The sequence below is a fragment of the Etheostoma spectabile genome, unplaced genomic scaffold (genome assembly GCF_008692095.1).
Source record: "Etheostoma spectabile isolate EspeVRDwgs_2016 unplaced genomic scaffold, UIUC_Espe_1.0 scaffold00000980, whole genome shotgun sequence".
NCBI classification, from domain to species: Eukaryota; Metazoa; Chordata; class Actinopteri; order Perciformes; family Percidae; genus Etheostoma; species Etheostoma spectabile.
The window spans coordinates 68,763-87,848 of NW_022602672.1; the positions used below are offsets into that span (position 1 = coordinate 68,763).

At 40.3% G+C, this 19,086-nt stretch overlaps 1 long non-coding RNA gene and 6 other non-coding genes across 7 annotated transcripts; 4 read left to right on the forward strand and 3 right to left on the reverse strand.

Moving 5' to 3' along the window:
- The first annotated feature begins 3,024 nt into the window (after positions 1–3,024).
- trnar-ccu (transfer RNA arginine (anticodon CCU)) lies at positions 3,025–3,097 on the forward strand. The gene has a single exon. It is a non-coding gene; the product is annotated as a tRNA-Arg (tRNA).
- A 2,914-nt stretch (positions 3,098–6,011) lies between these two features.
- LOC116674730 (small nucleolar RNA U3) lies at positions 6,012–6,228 on the forward strand. The gene has a single exon (XR_004328206.1). It is a non-coding gene; the product is annotated as a small nucleolar RNA U3 (small nucleolar RNA).
- Positions 6,229–7,746: 1,518 nt separating this feature from the next.
- trnat-agu (transfer RNA threonine (anticodon AGU)) lies at positions 7,747–7,820 on the forward strand. Its single transcript has one exon. It is a non-coding gene; the product is annotated as a tRNA-Thr (tRNA).
- A 1,043-nt stretch (positions 7,821–8,863) lies between these two features.
- On the forward strand, positions 8,864–10,113 carry LOC116674727 (uncharacterized). Its single transcript, XR_004328203.1, has 3 exons — positions 8,864–8,961; positions 9,659–9,813; positions 10,019–10,113. It is a non-coding gene; the product is annotated as an uncharacterized LOC116674727 (long non-coding RNA).
- Positions 10,114–14,407: 4,294 nt separating this feature from the next.
- On the reverse strand, positions 14,408–14,489 carry trnas-aga (transfer RNA serine (anticodon AGA)). Its single transcript has one exon. It is a non-coding gene; the product is annotated as a tRNA-Ser (tRNA).
- Positions 14,490–15,708: 1,219 nt separating this feature from the next.
- On the reverse strand, positions 15,709–15,780 carry trnae-cuc (transfer RNA glutamic acid (anticodon CUC)). Its single transcript has one exon. It is a non-coding gene; the product is annotated as a tRNA-Glu (tRNA).
- A 1,464-nt stretch (positions 15,781–17,244) lies between these two features.
- Positions 17,245–17,317, reverse strand: trnam-cau (transfer RNA methionine (anticodon CAU)). Its single transcript has one exon. It is a non-coding gene; the product is annotated as a tRNA-Met (tRNA).
- Positions 17,318–19,086: the final 1,769 nt, after the last annotated feature.

A 19,086-nucleotide genomic window follows, 5' to 3' on the forward strand; every position in this document is an offset into this window, starting at 1 on the left:
AAGACGGTGAAGAGGCAAGACAGCATGGTGGTGATGCAGGGTCTGGACCTGCCAAGCCGCTTGTCTGTGGCGGCTGACCCTTTCCCCAGCCTTTCTGTGGGGAAGAACTTAACAATAATTATTTATTTGCAATTATTATTTATTGTCTCAATATTTACAACCCAGCCCAGCTTTATAACTGAGGAACACCCCAAATTCTGGAAAGTGATTTCCAAATAAGGCAATAAACAGTTTTTAAACTGGAAAACTGGACTGAAAGAAAGAAACTGGTGGAATATCTGCCTTGTGGACAATTAAATTACTAAGAAGTGTTCATTTAAAAAGACAGTAGGGGGCAGTAAAATGTCTAGACTGGCGGTAGACTTAATGTTCCACAGTTTGACGGTTCGAATCCCAGCCGTGGCTTGCCCACAAAATTTAAAAACATCAAAAAAATTCTTTAAGTGTTCATGGGGGGCTAAAATACCTTCATGTCTTCAATTTTCTCATTTTTCTCTCTTTTCTTCTTTCTTTTTCCTTCCCCCTACTTCCCCCTCCTCTTCCTTTCTTCCCCCCCACCAACACACTATCGTTCCCCAGCTTTGGCGCAGCGGGAGTGTGCAGGGCCCATAACCTAGAGGTCATTGGATTGAAACCATCCTCTGCTACTTCCTAGGCTTTGTATCAGTCTGTTGATGTTTAACAAAGCAAGTGTCTCAAGTGAAATGCTAAAGGTTTAACTTAATAGCATGTGAATTTTTTTTTCATCCATAAAAATAGAAACTACAGTGCACATACCTGCTGTAACACCCATAAAAACTGGAGCATAAAACATTAAATACATTACACTACAGTTAAAAAATACTGTAAATAGTACCATGTATGTTTAAAATGCTTGTTGTGCTGTCTACCAGTCAGATTACCACAGGAGGTAATATCTGTTGCAGCTCTTTTAAAGACTCTACCATAATACCTGCTGGAGATGCCAGGTCCTCATACATGTAAAGCATGAGCTCTACCACTGAGCTACATTCCCTGAAGATTTTCAGAGTTTTTAGACTTTTTTTCTGAGATAGACTTAGACTCAAACCTGCGCGGGGAGACCCCAATGGATTTCTAGGCCATCGCCTTAAGCGCTCAGCCACGACAACCTGAAAAGCAGAGCAATACCTGTTTGGACCAATGTTCATAAACTTTTCAATTGGTTACAAGAAGTTACCAGACACAAGCAAATTGCAAATCGTAGTGTTCTGCTTGTGTTTGTGGATCCTTGTGGAGACAGCTTGATTGATTGATATGCTCCCTTGTTTGTACTATAACAGAGATCTAATATTTAATCAAATCGGGTTGGGCAAGTATCCTTTCTGGTTACTTCTTGACAAAAAAAGCAAGTAACCACACAACGAAAGATACTGCGATGGCTGGGACTTTTCTCTGCATTGTGACACGCAGAGGGACCGTAAGTAACGATATGTTAATGTTATTGGAACAAAACTTTCGCAAGGCAAAAACCAATACTTTATTGAAAAATGTTAATAATAATAATAATACATTTTATTTAACAGCGCCTTTCTAAGCACTCAAGGTCGCTTTACAGACAATAAAAGATAGATACAGGCAAAAGAAAAGTTATGAACAGTTATGAAAAAATGCCAGAGAAAAATGACAAAGTGTGATAACATTTTTTAATAAAATATTGGCAGTTTTTAATAAAGTAATGGTTTTTTCCTTGCAAAGGTTTTTTTTCCCCAATAACATTAACAAGCATACCATTAGTTACGATGCCGGTGTTTGTCACGATGTGGAGAGCTTATACATGTAGGTAGTGTGGCCAAGTGGTCTAAGACGCTGGATTAAGGCTCCAGTCTCTCTGGAGGCGTGGGTTCAAATCCCGCCACTGCCAACCTGAGGTTCAACAATTGGTGAAACCTTCCTTTCCAGCAATTTGGAGTAGAAAGTCAACAAATAATCGTGATACATGATTATTAATACATGATTTTAATTTTGGCCATAATCGTACAAAGAGATCTAAGGTTTTATTAAACCAGGTTGGGCAAGTAACCTTTCTGCTGACTTCTTGTAAAATAAAGCAAGTAACATCACTCAAAGAAAGCTACTGCGATGGCTGGGAATCAAACCCAGGTCAACTGCTTGGAAGGCAGCTATGCTCACCACTATACCACCATCACTGGGCAATGCAATGTTCACTTCAAATCTTGTAACACATCTGGGCATTGAGACTGAAAATGTGCTCTATCACTGAGCTCCAGCCCCTAATGATTTTCAGATTTTTTGGACTTTTTTGTGAGATCACTGAATAAGAGAAGAAACCTGGGTGGAATATGTAACGTTAATATTGTATATGGCTTCAAAACCTGGTGGTGGCTGGACATTGAACCATGGCAAAATGCTTGCACTGCTATTGTTTACACATCGACTTCTCCGCGGCTGTTAGCTCCCTCCATCACTGCTCTTTGAATTACGGCGGTAAGCCGTGACAAAAAGCACTGATGGCTTCTGGGACGGCTGGGTCGTGTAGTTATTTTTTAATTGCGTTACATTGTAGGCGTATTAAAAGGAAACTACAAAACGGTGTATTTACTTTTTTTTCCATTTAGGTGCATTTAGATTTATTTTTTGTCTTTGCTATTGGTTGATTCCCGCTCCCGTCTGCTCCCGTTAAACATTTATCCTGTACCGTCCAAATCCCGTGATTAATAGTAAATATGTCTGTCTATGACCCGTGGGATTCACGAAAAAATGTCAGCCTCTAGTACGCACTTCCCATTCTTGTGAATGTGATAACACAGGACCCCCGGGAGGGACTGTCTTTAAATTTGACAAAAAAGTTTACATGAACTCGCAGATCAATTGATGAGATTTTGGAGGTTTAAATGTTCAATGTTAAATTTGGCATGCATAACCACTTGGAGTCGAGGATGAACTGATTTTGATTTTGGAGGTCAAAGGTCAAGGTTACTTTTTCGTTACGTCTCCAGAACAGTATATGTATTTCTCCTGAACTGGTAAATTGAAAAATGTAAAGCCCCAGTGGCCTAATGGATAAGGCACTGGCCTCCTAAGCCAGGGATTGTGGGTTCAAGTCCCATCTGGGGTGAATTTCAGCAGAGTGGTACAGTGGAAGTGTGCTGGGTCCATAACCCAGAGGTTGATGGATCAAAACCATCCTCTGCTAATCTTTTTTGCTGGTGACACAATGGTAGACACTCTGAAAGGGTGATGCATCAAGAGATTATGACTATACTGTTCTCCCTATGTGTTATGCACTTCCAGTACGTTGACACAGTTTAACAGCGAGCCAAACTCGAATTCACGAGCCAGGACAACGAGCATCTTGCTCCTTTTATTATCTTCAGGCAGGTGAAATTGTCGAGTGACAACTAAACAGAAAGAAAAAGACAGAAGCTTAGTCTCTTCAGCTGCAAATATCCATAACATACTAAGCTATCTGTAACTATACAACACATGAACAATGTGCTAACTACCCATTCACACACATAGCGCTAGCAGAAACATCAGAGTAAAGCTAATCGATTGCACACATCGAGCACACATTGATTGAGCTCCGCTGAACATTAATAGCTATTGTGTACCCGGTAATATTATAGAAGAGCTCTCGTTGGCACTGTAGGTGGTTAATTTAGAAAATTTAGCTACTTTACACTTTAAACTCTTAAATCTCCTCTGAATCACCATGTGCACATTTTCAAGCCTTGTTGGCATGCCGACCACCATCTACAGTAGGTAATTCACTGGCTGGCTATGGGTTTCTTTCTAGGAGCGGTTCAAAATTACATTGCACTATTTTGTCTAATTGCTTAGGGCATAATATTTCCAGAGACTTAATTTCTTTCAGGTTGTTAATAGTTATGGTCAAATGAAGCTACATAAAGCTTTCTGAACAATGTTCGTCATTTTCTGAACGCATTCACTCAGTGAATTGGTTGTGCATCTGTGATTGCCCTAGAGGTCTCTCAGTCCAGCACCTCTCCCGCTCATCTTTGTTAGTTTTACACTGTCCAGTATAAATCACTGACACCCTACCTCACACTCACTAACTAAGGTCAGCTGTGACTCAGTGGCAGAGTGGTTGCCTGCCAAAGGGAAGGTTGATGGTTTGATCCCTTGCCCTGCAGTCCCATGTCGAAGTGTCCTTGGGCAAGACACTGAACCCCGGGTTGCCCCTGATGCTGTGCATTGGTGTGTGAATGTGTGTGAGTGTATATCTGATGAGCAGGTGGCACCTTGTCCTCGGCCACAGTGTGTGAATGTGTGAGAATGGTGAATGTATCCTGTATGATGTAGTTGCTGTGTAAATACAGCACATTTACATTCATACTAACAACCACCATCATTGAATTCTCATTTTTTTTGTTGTGGTCATATTCTCATGATTCCTTCAACCTTCAACGATGTTTTGTCCTGGCCTTTTCATGGGGTCATTACAAAGCATCTAGGGTCGATCTTAGCCTTTGTGTGAGTACATAGATCTCCACATACATTGTTTTTATTAAGATTGACAACCTAATTGTTAGTTTTTACGAAATTTTCCCATCCATTGCAGCCAAACACAACTGATGCAGAAAATACACTGACTTTCAGATGTTTGTCAGATGTGCCTTCATGAACAATATTGTGTTGTCTCATAGGTACTGGGTTGTCTCATAGGTACTGGAAGCCACCCGTCCAAGCATTTGTTTTCATTCTGTGTTACAAAATTTGCCGTGAACGTTGTATTGTCCAGCAGAAAGGGAAAAGGTGTGTTTATTATTTATACCATAGCAGTGCAAGCATTTACCCCAGGTTTGATTTCCATCCACCCCAGTTGCATTTACAGGTTTTGAAGCCATATACAACATTAACATTACATGTTTTACCCAGGTTTCTTCTTTCAGTGATATTTCAATTTCCTTGTGGGAGTCATCCCTAAAGGATTAATAAAGATAAGTCTAAGTCTATCTCAGAAAAAAGTAATAAAAATCTGAAAATCTTCAGGGGATGTAGCTCAGTGGTAGAGCTCATGCTTTACATGTATGAAGACCTGGCATCTCCAGCAGGTATTATGGTAGAGTCTTTAAAAGAGCTGCAGAAGATATTACCTCCTGTGGTAATCTGACTGGTAGGGTTATAGAACGTAGTGGTAGACTAAGACCTCCTGTGATACAAACTAAGCAGTATGCTCTGTCTTTTATACCTCAGACTATCAGACAGGACCACAAGCACTTTACATGTACATGTTTTACAGTTTCTATTTTACTGTATTTATGTACTTGTACTGTAATATATTTATTGTATTACAGTCCAGTTTTTATGGGTGTCATGGCGGTTATGAGCATTGTAGCTTCCATTTTTATATTTATTGAAACTTGACATGCCATTAAGTTTACTCTCCTGCAAGTGGAGACATTTCACATCAGACACTTGCAGCAACAGATGCTTTGTTAACAGACTGGAAATAGACTTAATGCTGATAGCATAAGAAATAGCAGAGAATGGTTTTGATCCATTAACCTCTGGTGCTCTCAGTGGCTGGAAAATCTGTGATTGACGTTTTGAGGGAAGGTGGCAACCAAGGCTCCAACAGCTTACGGTTTGTAAAGTTAAACATTTGGTAGACCTTGCAACTATCTTTTATGTGAGCTTCCTGATTACTCACACATTGATCATTCACATGTAACACTTGTGATTGACTGGTGTTTAATGCAAAGAAAGGACTGGAGCATTTATTGTAGAGAATAAGTAGGCTGACACTGAAGTATTGAGACAACAGTGACTGAAAATCTAATTCAATCTACATATCGGCCTTCTTAAAGATCTAAATAGATTTTCTCACCTCAGAGTCATCTGGAGTACGTAACGATTAGCTTCTGTCCCTCTGAACCCTGAGTGACAATCACTCTATAATAATAATAATAATAATATAATAAATATTAATATTATTATATATATTTATATTATTATTATATATATTTATTAATATATATAATAATAATAAACTCTATAATCACTCTAAGACTATACTTTCAGGGAATCGTTTCTAGAGTTTCTGACTTGAGGAATGTGTTTCTAAAGTGTTTGGTCTCGCTGACCACGATGATGAGTCGTGATATTCCTTTCTGAGCGTGAAGCTGACAGAGAGTAATGATTCACCTCATATGCTCTCTGTGATTGATGATTGTTCTTTGCTTCTTAAAGGAGTATTGAGGAAGGGAATATGATCAGAGTGGTAGTAGCAGATATGTGTAAAACTAATATGAGTTAAGCTAATAAAACATGCTGAGCTTTCTAATTAACTGAAGTTACAATCAGTCTTGAAGTATGTTTAGTCCATGGTGGACAAGGTTACTTGAAAGGGCTAACAACTACTTTCTTGACTTTGTAATGCCTCATGTCCAGTGTAAAAATGAAAACTGAGTTAAGCCATAATTCATTTTTATTTCTACCTTTGCGTTTCCTACTTTGACATGTCAAAAAGGTGCATTGTTTGAAAGCCCATCTCTATACATCCATGTTCCACTCCCACAGGTGTTTCCACTTGACTAATGACACTGTGTGGCCTTTACAGGCTCAGCTTGATTGACATGTATTAAAGGAGTGGAACGGTACGCTGAAGTCCCGGTGGACGGGATGGCATGTTGTAACGAGGTTTGAGTACATACAGCAAATACTTGAAGCCAGGTTACTCTACGAGTGGATACGAGGCATTGAAGGTGATGTGTAAATCCTGATTGATTCAGGGATTTTTTGGCGCTATTTGTATTTGGATCTAAAGGCTGGTTAACCACTGTAGGGAGGAGACGTTGGACAGTTTTTTTGTCTCGTTCCAGTGATTGGCATGTCTGGATGATGGCGTTGGATATGTGTTAACATGTTGGATGTATTTCCACTCACGTACCAACAACGCCGACACTCAGTCCTCGTTTTATCCACCACTTTCTCACCTGTACTATTGGAACTGACTGGGAAACCAAAGTTTCCCCGTGGGTCGCCACCACTCGCCGTAGGAGAGGCTGCTCTTCCTTAGTGCTGCTGGCTCTGACTCATATGAAGGGAAATATGGGGCAAAAGGTGAAAGCTTGCAGAACAAAAAAATCTGAACTTACATGTTTAAATTATAGCCGATAGATATCAGAGATCCACCCATTACTTTAATTTATATGCGTTGTACTTTTCCCTTGCATGGTGAGTTAGGGAAACTGTTACAGCATAGCGGAGTATTCTGTTTACCTCCACACCCGTAATCTTCTCTTCAAGCAGACTTACTGACTCCTGGTCTTGTCTTGACCTGGTTACCACTTTCTCATTTCTGTGTGGCAGAACATTCAGCTGCAAGAGATTCTCAACAATCTGGAAGAGCTCCATGTTGGAAGGAACAGTGGACGTCAGAAGGCACTGTTGCGGCCGTAGCTGTTGCTCTACGATCCGTGCTGGGCTCTGAAACGTTCCCCCCAAGTCTGGTTCGAATGGTGACTGGTCCATCTGGTAGACCGAGCTTCACTGGCTCTATGGGGGTGAGATGTGGATGATCAGCACCAAAGGGAAGGAGTGGGCTGGCGTTCTCAAACTGCTGAAGGGAGAGACCTGCCAGGTACTTCTACCTCTTCTGCAGACTGACTGGATAGGATTGATCCGCCAAGCCTAGGCGAGCTAAGCCGTTACTCCCAATACTGCCCATCAGTATACTGTATGTTTAGCTTATACAAGGTAAAAGACAAATTAAGACTTAATAGGGTAGGTACTTGTGGAGGTGCTGTGGCTTAGTTGGTTAAAGTGCCTGTCTAGTAAACAGGAGATCCTGGGTTCAAATCCCAGCAGCACCTTCTTCTTGGAGAGATTACCTCTTTTGGCGTGTCATCATCATGTCAACCCAATCCCTGTCAAAGTACCCTGGTAGCAAATGAAAATGGCATGTTACATTTACACAAAAAACACCAATAATATACCCACAAGGTGTTCTATTTGCCTGATAACTAATGAAATTAATTAAGAAATGCGCTACTTTGGCTCCACTACAGTTCTGTGTCAATCAGCTGCTCCATTTCACTCACCACTGAGTCAGACTTAATGCCCAGCCCACAACACCATCTGATTGGCAGGCAACTTAAAAACAAGTACAGGTAATCTCTGCAACAACAAGGTGCTGATGGGATTTGAACCCAGGAACTTCTGATGACTAGACAGGCACTTTAACTAACTAAGCCACAGCACCTCTGGGGATGAACACGGATGCATGGCCATTATGGAGGTACTCGGTGTAAACAACTGAGGTGGTTGGGTCATCTGGTAAGGATGCCTCCTGGGGGCCTCCGTAGAGAGCTGGTCTAGGCACGTCCAGCTGGGAGGAGGCCTCGGGGAAGACCCAGGACTAGGTGGAGAGAGTACATCTCCAACCTGGCCTGGGAACGCCTCAGGATCCCCCAGTCGGAGCTGGTTTATGTGGCTAGGCAAAGGGCAGTTTGGGGTCCCCTGCTGGAGCTGCTGGACAAAGATGGATGGATGGAGGGAACCCTTTTTACTAGCTCATTGTATTCTTGCAAGACGGACTTCGCTGCAGGAGGCGCTGTAGCTTAGTGGTTAAAGCGCCTGTGTTGTTAAAGGGGTGATAGAATGGTTGTATAGAGTATATCACGCTGTTCTTTGAGGTCTCCTGATAGGGTATGTAACATTTGTTGGGCTAAAAATGTTGTTTTAGCTGTTCTTTTGGCCCTCACACCACCCTGCTAAATTGACCTGGCTTGAAACGAGAGCTTTTCTGCCTTATATGGTCTGCTCATGAATATTTAAATAAGCTGCGCGCTGATTGGTTGGTGTGCAACGAGCTTTGCTGCGGCACACAAACATGACTAAAACATCCAAGGTGGCGATAGCATGGTTACCGTATCTGTTTGAGCCTGAATCAGAGGAAGGATCTGACATCGAGGAGCAACCTGCCAGTAAATTGGAAATGACTTCTTCAGACTGGTAAGTTTTGTCATTTAGCATTTACTTGCTTTTTCAACATTAGAGGTTTGTTGTCACACTAGTGTAATACTCCCACTTCAGTGTTGTAGCCTAAGAATAACTTTGTATTAGCCTTGTTTTTAGTATTGTAAGCAACATAACTTATTAATTTGCACATGGACAAATATTTTACAACTTGTACCCTCGCAATTTCAGTCAAGATGTCCAGTTGGCAGAAAAGTTAGTGGCCAGTTCATAGAACTGCTCTCAACGAAAGTCTCTTAGTCACATTGTAACATTTGTTACCGTATACTCTCCTGCTGAATAGTGATTGATTGTGATTATGAGTTACGTACATTCTTTACCACCCAGAAGTAATGTTATCTTACAACAGGACGTCCATTTAGCTGGACAGGAGCCTTTTTCTGTTCAGTTTGTATGCTACGTCTAATGTTATCTTGGAACTACTATCATGCAGATTAGATCATCTGACTATGAGATTATTACCTTCTTAACATGTAGTAATCTAATGTAGTATCTTACCTTGGCAGGTGTTCTTGTGGAAACTGTGCACACATGCCCCAGGAGAGAGAAAATATGTTGCCAATAAATACCTCAGTTAAATAAAACTAGAGATACATTAACTCAAGCTACTTTATGCTTTCTGCTCATTCAACATTATGAAATAACAACAGGCTCATTATGTTTGTTTTTACAGGTCAGAAGAATAAGAATGACCTAGATTCCTGAGGAGATAACCTGTATGGCTCACCATCCTGGCCTTCATCCGTGCCTCAATATATATTCTTTGCAAAATGCAATGAATATTTACAGAGTTGACCATGGCCAGTTGAGAATCAGATGGATGGAAAGGTGAAGCCAATTTGATACCACTGTTAGCAGTTCAAGTATCTAAATAAAATGTTTATAACAATACGCATTGATTATTGATTCAGCATTATTACAAAAACACAGTATTATCAAGACAACAAAATTACTTTATTTTGTTTCAAAACAATCATCATTACTCTTAAATCTAAAAAATGTGATTGTCCACTACACCCTGTTCTCTTTGTAGGCAATGCAGACACAGGGCTTATAGGACTTTTGTGAGCTGGTGCTGGGTTTTCTTGGTAGAAGTGTCCGTGCCGTGACCCCTCTTGTGTCGTGCAGCGTGGAGGGAGTTTCTGGATGTTTCAGGGCAGTATGTCGGGTTGGGTGCCTGTCGAGCTGAGCACACAGGTCCTGGGGCACAGGACTGCTTCCAGATAAGGAAGGGGGTCGTGGATGATCTCCTCAAACACCAGTCGCATCAGGTCTAAGACATAGCCTGTTGTGTGTGAAAAGTCATTTTAGCACCTATATCATTGCACATTCAGATTTGTTGTTTGCAGTGTGTGAAAAGTTATTTTGAGTGCCGATAAGATGCAATTTAGTATTTTTTGTTTGTAATAAAAAAATATTTAAACTTACAAACTTTTGTCTCTGTCTTCACTTCTTTGACGGTGTAACCTCCCCTGTTGGCCTTTGGGAACAGACGTCTGTACATTAGTTTCCCCTTGGCTGTCTTCCGTTGTGGCTGCAAGATACAATCAAACAAAAACATAAATATTGTAACATAACTGTATTACCTTTTACACACACCAAGCAAAATACTCCAGTTGACTCATAGCAAAAGCAGTTGCTAAACCTCTAAGCTGTGCCAAAGCAGGACTCTAACCAGTGTTGTTACAAGTGTCTTACAGTGGGAGCAGCTTAAATCTGAAATGATTTACATTTATATGGCCGGCCATTAGGCTTGATGTCTCTAGACCATGTTTGTGTCTCACTCCTTCACTGAACAAAACCAGTTTCTGCAGACAATTTGTCCCCCATTCACATTTGCCTTTTCTAAAGACTTGTTTTGTTGAATGACAAAGTTCATAGGGCGTGTACATACCTGCAAAAGGCATCGTCAACACACAATCTAGCATTCAGTCATACCTGTTGTATACAAACACATTCCTGCCTATTGTCCAAATTATTTTCACCAGCCCCCCCCCCCACAAAAGGAAATGCAATTGATTGAGATCAGACCAATCAGTGATAATCCAGATGAATAGTTCTATTCCTACTATAAATAGTCCACTAATGTGTTGGTAATGGCTCACATATTTGATAAAAGTCACTCACTCATCATGATAACATTAGATAACACTGCTCTGCTAAATGCTACCCAGTCACAATGCTACACAAACACTATAAGACGTCTGGTTTGTAAGAATAATTAGAAAGGTTACCTTGTATGATATGTGCGGTCTTGATGTCTTATGAGACAGTTGTGTCCCCCGAGATGACACACTCGGAGCATCTGTATGGCAAGCTGCATCTTTCGCGTCTTGTCCTTGTGACATAGCGTTGCTCTGAAATAAAAAAAACTGCAAATCAATACATTGCAGTCTATATACACACTGTTTTCACGAGATTGACTAGATATCATATGAAATGATAACGTTTCCAGTTCTGTTGTCGAAGCAAACGGGATAACAGAGCTAGCTAGCTAGCTGAGTAACGTTACAGCTTAGCGCTAGCTAGCAACCAAACGATCATGATTCTACTCAGCTGCAGTTAGCTTTCTTGCTGAAATACAATAAAAATGAACCTGACAAAGTGGACAAACATGCATGGTGAACTATAGATGGAGCTACATGACAACACGGGGTATTTATTCGAATGGAACAGTTAGGAAAATGAAACGTTAGCCCCTTTGCCATTACAGTTATCAACAGACATTCAGCCTATGCTAGCTACAGGATACCTTAGCATTGCCAATGTTACTGTTAATGACGAAATCCTACTTACAGCTTGTGGTTGGGATGACCAGACAGTCGGAACAGCAGCAGCAGCTTAGCAAATCCTGCTTTAAATTGTCCAAAGTTTTGAAAACTGTCTTTGGTGAAAACGTTCCCTGGGATCTCCTTATAAACAGCAGCCGAGCCCGTCAAGTGGTTGCTTCCTTGGGAAGGCTATGAGAAGTGTCACCGTTCCTTGTACAGCCTGGAACTCTGCATTTACGACCCTGGTTCATTGTCATTATCCTGGGAAATATTCCAAACTTTCTTCTTAGTAAATCCCGTCAGAGTACACAAGCAGCGTTCTCAGTCGGACATCTAACTGAGCTAACGCTAGCTCCATTAGGAGCTGGTCTCAGGTCAGTGGCCTGTGTGTAGATGTTGGGGCTGGACCGTTCTCCTTATACGGTAATGGGCGTGACAAAGCTAATGGTTCTGAGATCCTGACGTCATCTTTTGGCTTTGTTGAGATTCGCCCGTTTTCAGCGGCAGATTCAAAATGTGGGATTTTCAGAGGAAAGGCATGTCAATGGGATTTAAAGCTTCTTTGTATGTCCTATTTACCCACCAAACTGTCGGTATTCACATATGACAGGGTAAAATCGGTTTTGCATTCTATCACCCCTTTAACAGGAGATCCTGGGTCCAATTCCCAGCAGTGCCTGGTTCTCACTTAATGAATTGTTTCTATATGTTTGCCAATACTAAACGTGTGCAACCAAGTTAATGCCTGATTTTCTAGAGCACTAAAGTAACATGCTGTGTTGTTTTCTACCATAACATTACATGTGTCCATGTAAAGCAAATTAAAGCCTTTTGTTGGAGGTGTTTTTGCAACTTAAGTGTGAGGATTATAAAGTTTTTATTATCATGAATTTCAGTCTTACCTTGGAAGCTTAGGGCTCCTGCACACTGCCTGCATGGCGTGAGCGTGTCAGCTGAGGTTAGAATGCCTACCGTATTTGTCAATATTGTTAACATGAGAGAAATATAAAAAAAACAGACACGCCACACAGCAAACGCTATGTTAACTGTTGAGGAGGACTAAATTAAGACTGTATTTTAAGCTTTTCATGGCTTTCCATGAAACATGGCCAGCCTGGAGGGAGTGGTTAATGACCTTTGTGATGAGGGGACTTATGGCATGGAGGTTAGATTTTACCAGACCTGTGGGAAAAGGGTCTCTCATCTCTCAAGGTCCTTGCATAGGACTTCTGTTGTTCTCGGTAGGCCTGCCTATCAACAGTGAGTCCTGAGGCGTCGCTCAAGGACACGTCCAGCTGTTTTCATTTGCCGGAGTTCGTAGGGGTCCCCTACTGGAACTGCTGGATGAAGATGGATGGATGGCAGCAACCGTGTTCATTAGCTCATTGTATTCTTGCAAGACAGGCTGATGTGTAGAAGGCGCTGTAGCTTAGTGGTTAAAGCACCTGTTAGTTGTTAGTTTTTGGTTTGGTTTGAACTAACCTTTAGAGAACCAAAAACTAACGTTCTCTAAACGTTCTGTGTTAGTGGGGTACTTATCGCTGTCAAAAGGTATGGTGTTATGTTTGACAATGATACTCAATACAGGAAACATGACAATGCATAATATTTTTTTTTATTCTTCAAGTTTGTCTTTTTGTCGTTAATGGCCACAAGTGAACAGTTCCTTTCTGCCTTTGACCGACATATTTTGCCTTGTTTGTCCAGCCCCTGAGTATGAACAGCAGAGCAGAGTGGCGCAGCGGAAGCGTGCTGGGCCCATAACCCAGAGGTCGATGGATCGAAACCATCCGCTAGTTCCTATACTTTGTACCAGCAGTAAATATCTTTCCAGTCTGTTGATGTTTAACATAGCATCTGTTGCTGCCAGTGTCTGAAGTGAAATGTCTCCGCCGGCTGAAGAGTAAACTTAATAGTTTGTCAAGTTCATTTCATCCATAAAAATAGAAACTACAGTGCTCATACCTGCTGTTACACCCATTAAAACTGGAGCATAAAACAATAAATACATCACACTACAGTTAATAAATACTGTAAATAGAAACATGTACGTTTAAAGTGCTTGTTGTGCTGTCTACCAGTCAGATTACCACAGGAGGTAATATCTTTAGCAGCTCTTTTAAAGACTCTACCATATTACCTGCTGGAGATGCCAGGTCCTCATACAGGTAAAGCATGAGCTCTACCACTGAGCTACATACCCTGAAGATATTCAGTTTTTTTACTTTTTTCTGAGATAGACTTAGACTTATCTTTATTAATCCTTCTGGGAAGACTCCCGCAAGGAAATTGAAATATCACTGAATAAAAGAAAAAACCTGGGTAAAACATGTCATGTTAATGTTGTATATGGCTTCAAAACCTGTAAATACAACTGTGGTGGCTGGTAATCAAACCTGGGAAAAATGCTTGCACTGCTATGGTATAATACATAGTCAAAAAGTAACATATCTGTTGCCTTTCTGCTGGACAATACAACGTTTACTGCAAATCTTGTAACAGACTGAAAATAAATGCTAAGAATTACATTGGTGGAGGCTGGTGGCTTCCAGTAGTTATGAGATAACACAATATTATTCATGAAGGTACATCTGCAATTTGGTGTAGTGTCACATGTTGTTGGTTTTCTACCGCTCTTAAAGAATGCCTCTCGTTGTCGGCAGGATTCGAACCTGCGCGGGGAGACCCCAATGGATTTCTAGTCCATCGCCTTAACCACTCGGCCACGACAACCTGAAACACAGTCCTATACCTGTTTGCATGAATGTTCATAAACATTTCAATTGGTTAGTAATGTCAGACATGGACAAAGTGCCAATCCTAGTCTGTGGATAGTTGTGGATGAAGTTTGATTGATTGATATGCTCCCTTATTTGTACAAGAGCTATTTTGTAACAGAGATCTAATGTTTTAACAAATCCGGTTGGGCAAATAACCTTTCTGCTTACTTCCTACTTGTTTCTGCATTTGTTCAGAGCTATGTCTGATGATGAACTCACTACCGGGACAACCCCAAAGAGAAGCACTTATGAACCAAATAATCATCAGTGTCTCCATTTGAGGTGATCTGAATGTGATTACAATGACATCCATCTTCAGTTAGTCTGTAGCATTGTCACGTTCAACTGCCCCAACAAGTAGCACTTACTGAATTCAACAGTCAAGTCAATGCTAAAGTTACAGTAATAGGAATGACTTAGAAAACATTTCAGCATTGTTCAACCAGTAACAAGGGAGAATATTCTTTTAAACATTTCTATAGGGAGGTCAGCAAAACTACCCGTCTGTCTGTACAGACTACAACTCAACCCTTTTTCAAACCTAAGCTTTGTGAGTAACGTTTCCAGATGTCTTTGTGTAGGTGTTGCAGAAATGCTGGAGTAGTGTGGATACGTGGCCTAAATATAACAACACCTATGCGTTGTTATAGGAAAACGGTATTAAATGATATATAGTCCAAGAAAGACAAAACCTTTACATAAGCATTGAGCATGTTCCTGCTGTCAAAGAGAGCTTTACCGTGACGTAGGATCACCTACCTCAGGATCCAGGAATCCACAAAAACAACAAATGAGGCTAAGAGCTATGTAAACATTTAAATTAAAACATGTATGTGCATTAGTAAAGACAATGAAACCTGTACTCTTTCTCTATCTATGTTGTTTCTTCTTGTTGACATAGTGCCAAATGTTGTCTGGCTCACTGTTGACTCGACTGAACCATTTAATTGTCTCACTCAGTGTTAAAAATTAAAATAAAAAACAAACATGTTTTCTGCCCGGTTAACAATCAGGGACCAGTTTCAGCAGGGTTTGATTTAAAGGAAATGGTACTCTTTAAAAGTGTTGGGGTTCTACCGTTAAACTAATGAGGAAGAATCTAAATCAACCAAAAACAAGTCCAGGAACTTAATCTTTCAACTGTTACACCTGTATCTGTCAAGTCCTGACCATTCCCTGACCGGGAATTGAACCCGGACCACGGCGGTGAGAGCGCCGAATCCTAGCCACTAGACCATCAGGGAGTCACATCTATCAGATTTATCTTTGTAGATGTGAGTTTCCTTGTGCAAATATGAAAAGTGACGTGTAATAAAAAGGCTTTAAAAGTGTTGGGAAAAACCCACGAAGATTTAAGAAGGAAAATCAGAGGGAGAAGACGGGGACAGATCTGTGGGAGAAGACGGGGACTGATCTGTGGGAGAAGACAGGGACAGATCAGAGGGAGAAGACGGGGACATAGCAGAGGGAGAAGATGGGGACAGATCAGAGGGAGAAGACTGGGACATATCAGAGGGAGAAGACTGGGACATATCAGAGGGAGAAGACTGGGACATATAATGGAGAGAAAACAGGGACAGATCTGTGGGAGAAGACGGGGACATATCAGAGGGAAAAAACGGGGATAGATCAAAGGACCAACACACGGAGACTTTGATTCCTAATAATTAAACTGAAATAATAAATCTGTCTTCCAGGAAAAGACGGGGACAGATCCGTCTGGAGAAGACGGGGACAGATCAGAGGACCAACCCAAAATCACGAAGACAGAGACAGATCCTTTTATTCTTCCTTATTTCTTGTTGGAGAACAGAAGAACTCAGTTTTGTTTTTATTTTTCTGTTTGCGTCCGTTTTAAAACCCGAGCACCTTATTTAAGTTTTGTTGCATGAATGTTTTATTTTGGAAGAGTGTAAAACCACTTCCTAATAAAACAGGTTGAACTATCTGAGATTTATTCATAAAGTGTGTGCGTGTGCGTGTGCGTGTGCGTGTGTGTATGTGTGTCAAAAAAAACAATGATTCAGTTTAAATATATTTTCATCCACAAATAAATTTTAGTCTTCAAAGCCTTGTAGTAACTCGTAGAATAGTACGTCAAAATATTCATAAAAAAATAGTATAGTATGTCGAAATAGTCCTAAAAAGTCATGGCATGACGTCTCGAAAATTCCTAAAAAGTCATAGTTTAGTATGTCAAAAAATTCATTAAAGTCACAGTATAGTATGTCAAACAATTCATAAAAGTCATAGTATAGTATGACTTATAGTATAAGTATTTAAAGTATAGTATTTAAATATCACTAAATAAAAGAAGATACCTGGGTAAAACAAGTAATGTTAATGTTGTATATGGCTTCAAAACCTGTAAATGTAACTGCAGTGACTGGAAATCAAACCTGGGCAAATCTTGTAACACAGATTGAAAATAAATGCTAAGAAATACATTGGTGGAGAGTGGTGGCTTCCAGTACCTATGAGATAACACAATATTGTTAATGAAGGAACATCCGCGGTTTGTTATATGAGTCATTGAGTCATTGATGAGTCATTAGTTTGCTACCACCCTTAAAGAATGCCTTTCGTTGTCTCAATGTCAGAAATCTCAGAAATAACCATAGAATAACAACTTCCATTCATGTGCTGTGTTCAACCACCTGTCAGTGTATTTTCAGCATCAGTTGTGTTTTTTTTGTTTTTAAAACACTTGCCCCGTGTGAGGGTTGAACTCACGACCTTCAGATCATGAGACTGACGCGCTGCCTACTGCGCCAACGAGGCAAAAAAGAACAGAAGGGCATGAAATGCAAGTTTAAGGCACAATATACACAGAGTTCATTCATCAGCCATTTCTGTTCATTTGGCCTAATTATGTTTTTTGTACACTGTGTAGGCTGTACACTGCAGCCTCTGCTACCTCTTGCGTAAGCCAGAGCTCAAGGTTGTCTGATCTGGCCTCCTTTGGCAGGTGATTAACCACGCTGGAAACATAACTGGCCCAGTGGCGCAGCTCCAACCCTCCGGAGGCTAGGAGGGCCCGTAGCTTGCCCACTAGCTGTGTGGCATTCCTTGATGTTGGCAGGCTCAGGAGGCAGTTATCCACGTAGAAACATCTTTCCACTGATGACCGGACGCTATCTCCAGACGCCCAGTGATCTGAGACATGCTTCTGCAAGGCGTAGCTAGCGCAGAACGGATTGCCAGGTACTCATACCTCTTCTGCAGACTGGCTACTGGATAGGATTGATCCACCAAGCCTAGGCAAGCTGAGCAGAAAGCCCGATCTCCCATTGTACGGAGCTTGTCCTGGGAGGTTTCAGGAGATACCTTGAGGCAGATCGAAGGGTCCAAGTTGATGTCTGTGGGGTGAGGAGTTCCTTGAGGTAGAGGGGGGGGGCTTCACCATGGATGCAGTGATGGGTAAGGAGGGAGACCTTGTACTCAATCCTGAGTGAGACAGGAAGCCAGTGGAGTGATTTGAGGATGGGGGTGATGTGGTCAGTTTTGCACACCCTCAACAGGATCCTAGCAGCGCTGTTTTGGATGTACTGCAGCTTCTGAAGGCTTTTCTCAGGAATCCCAGTAAGGCACGTATTGCAATAGTTACATAGTTAAAGGTTACATGAGAATATGAATGAATATTTCGACATACTAAACTATGACTTTTTATGACTTTTTATGATTTTTTGTGAATTTTTGATATACTATTCTATGACCTTTTTTTGAAAAGGGGAATTAGTGCAAATGGTAGAGTGCTTGCTTAGCATGCGAGAGGTAGCAGGATCAATGCCCGCATTCTCCAGAGGACTTTAGAATCTTCTTTTTTAGGAATATTTCGACGTAATACAGTGTGTCTTTTTATGACATTTTATGAATATTTAGTCATACTATACTATGACTTTTACACATTTTTGACATATTATACTATAACTTTTTTAGAATTTTTTGACATACTATAGTATGACTTTCATGATTTTTTTGTCATAGTAAACTATGACTTTTATGAATTTTATACATGTTATACCATGACTTTTTAAGACTTATGATTTTTTCAACATACTATCCTACGACTTATGACATTTTTGACATACTATACTATGACTTTGTATGATTTTTTTGTCATACTATACTATGACTTTTATGATTTTTTTGAAATACTATACTGTGACTTTTATGAATTTTTGACATACTATACTATGACTTTTATAAAGTTTTTGAAATACTATAATGTGACTTTTTATGAATATTTTGACTTACTATACTGTGACTGTTTATGATTTTTTTGACTTTTTATGAATTTTTGACATAGAATACTATGACTTTTTATGAATTTGTGACATACTATACTATGACTGTTTATGAATTTTTATGAATTTTTGACATACTATACTATGACTTTTTATAAATATTTCAACAAACTATAGTATGACTTTTTATATATTTTTTGGAATATTTCGACATACTATACTATGAATTTTTATGACACTTTATGAATTTTTGTCATACTATACTATGACTTTTATGAATTGTTTGACATACTATACTGTGAC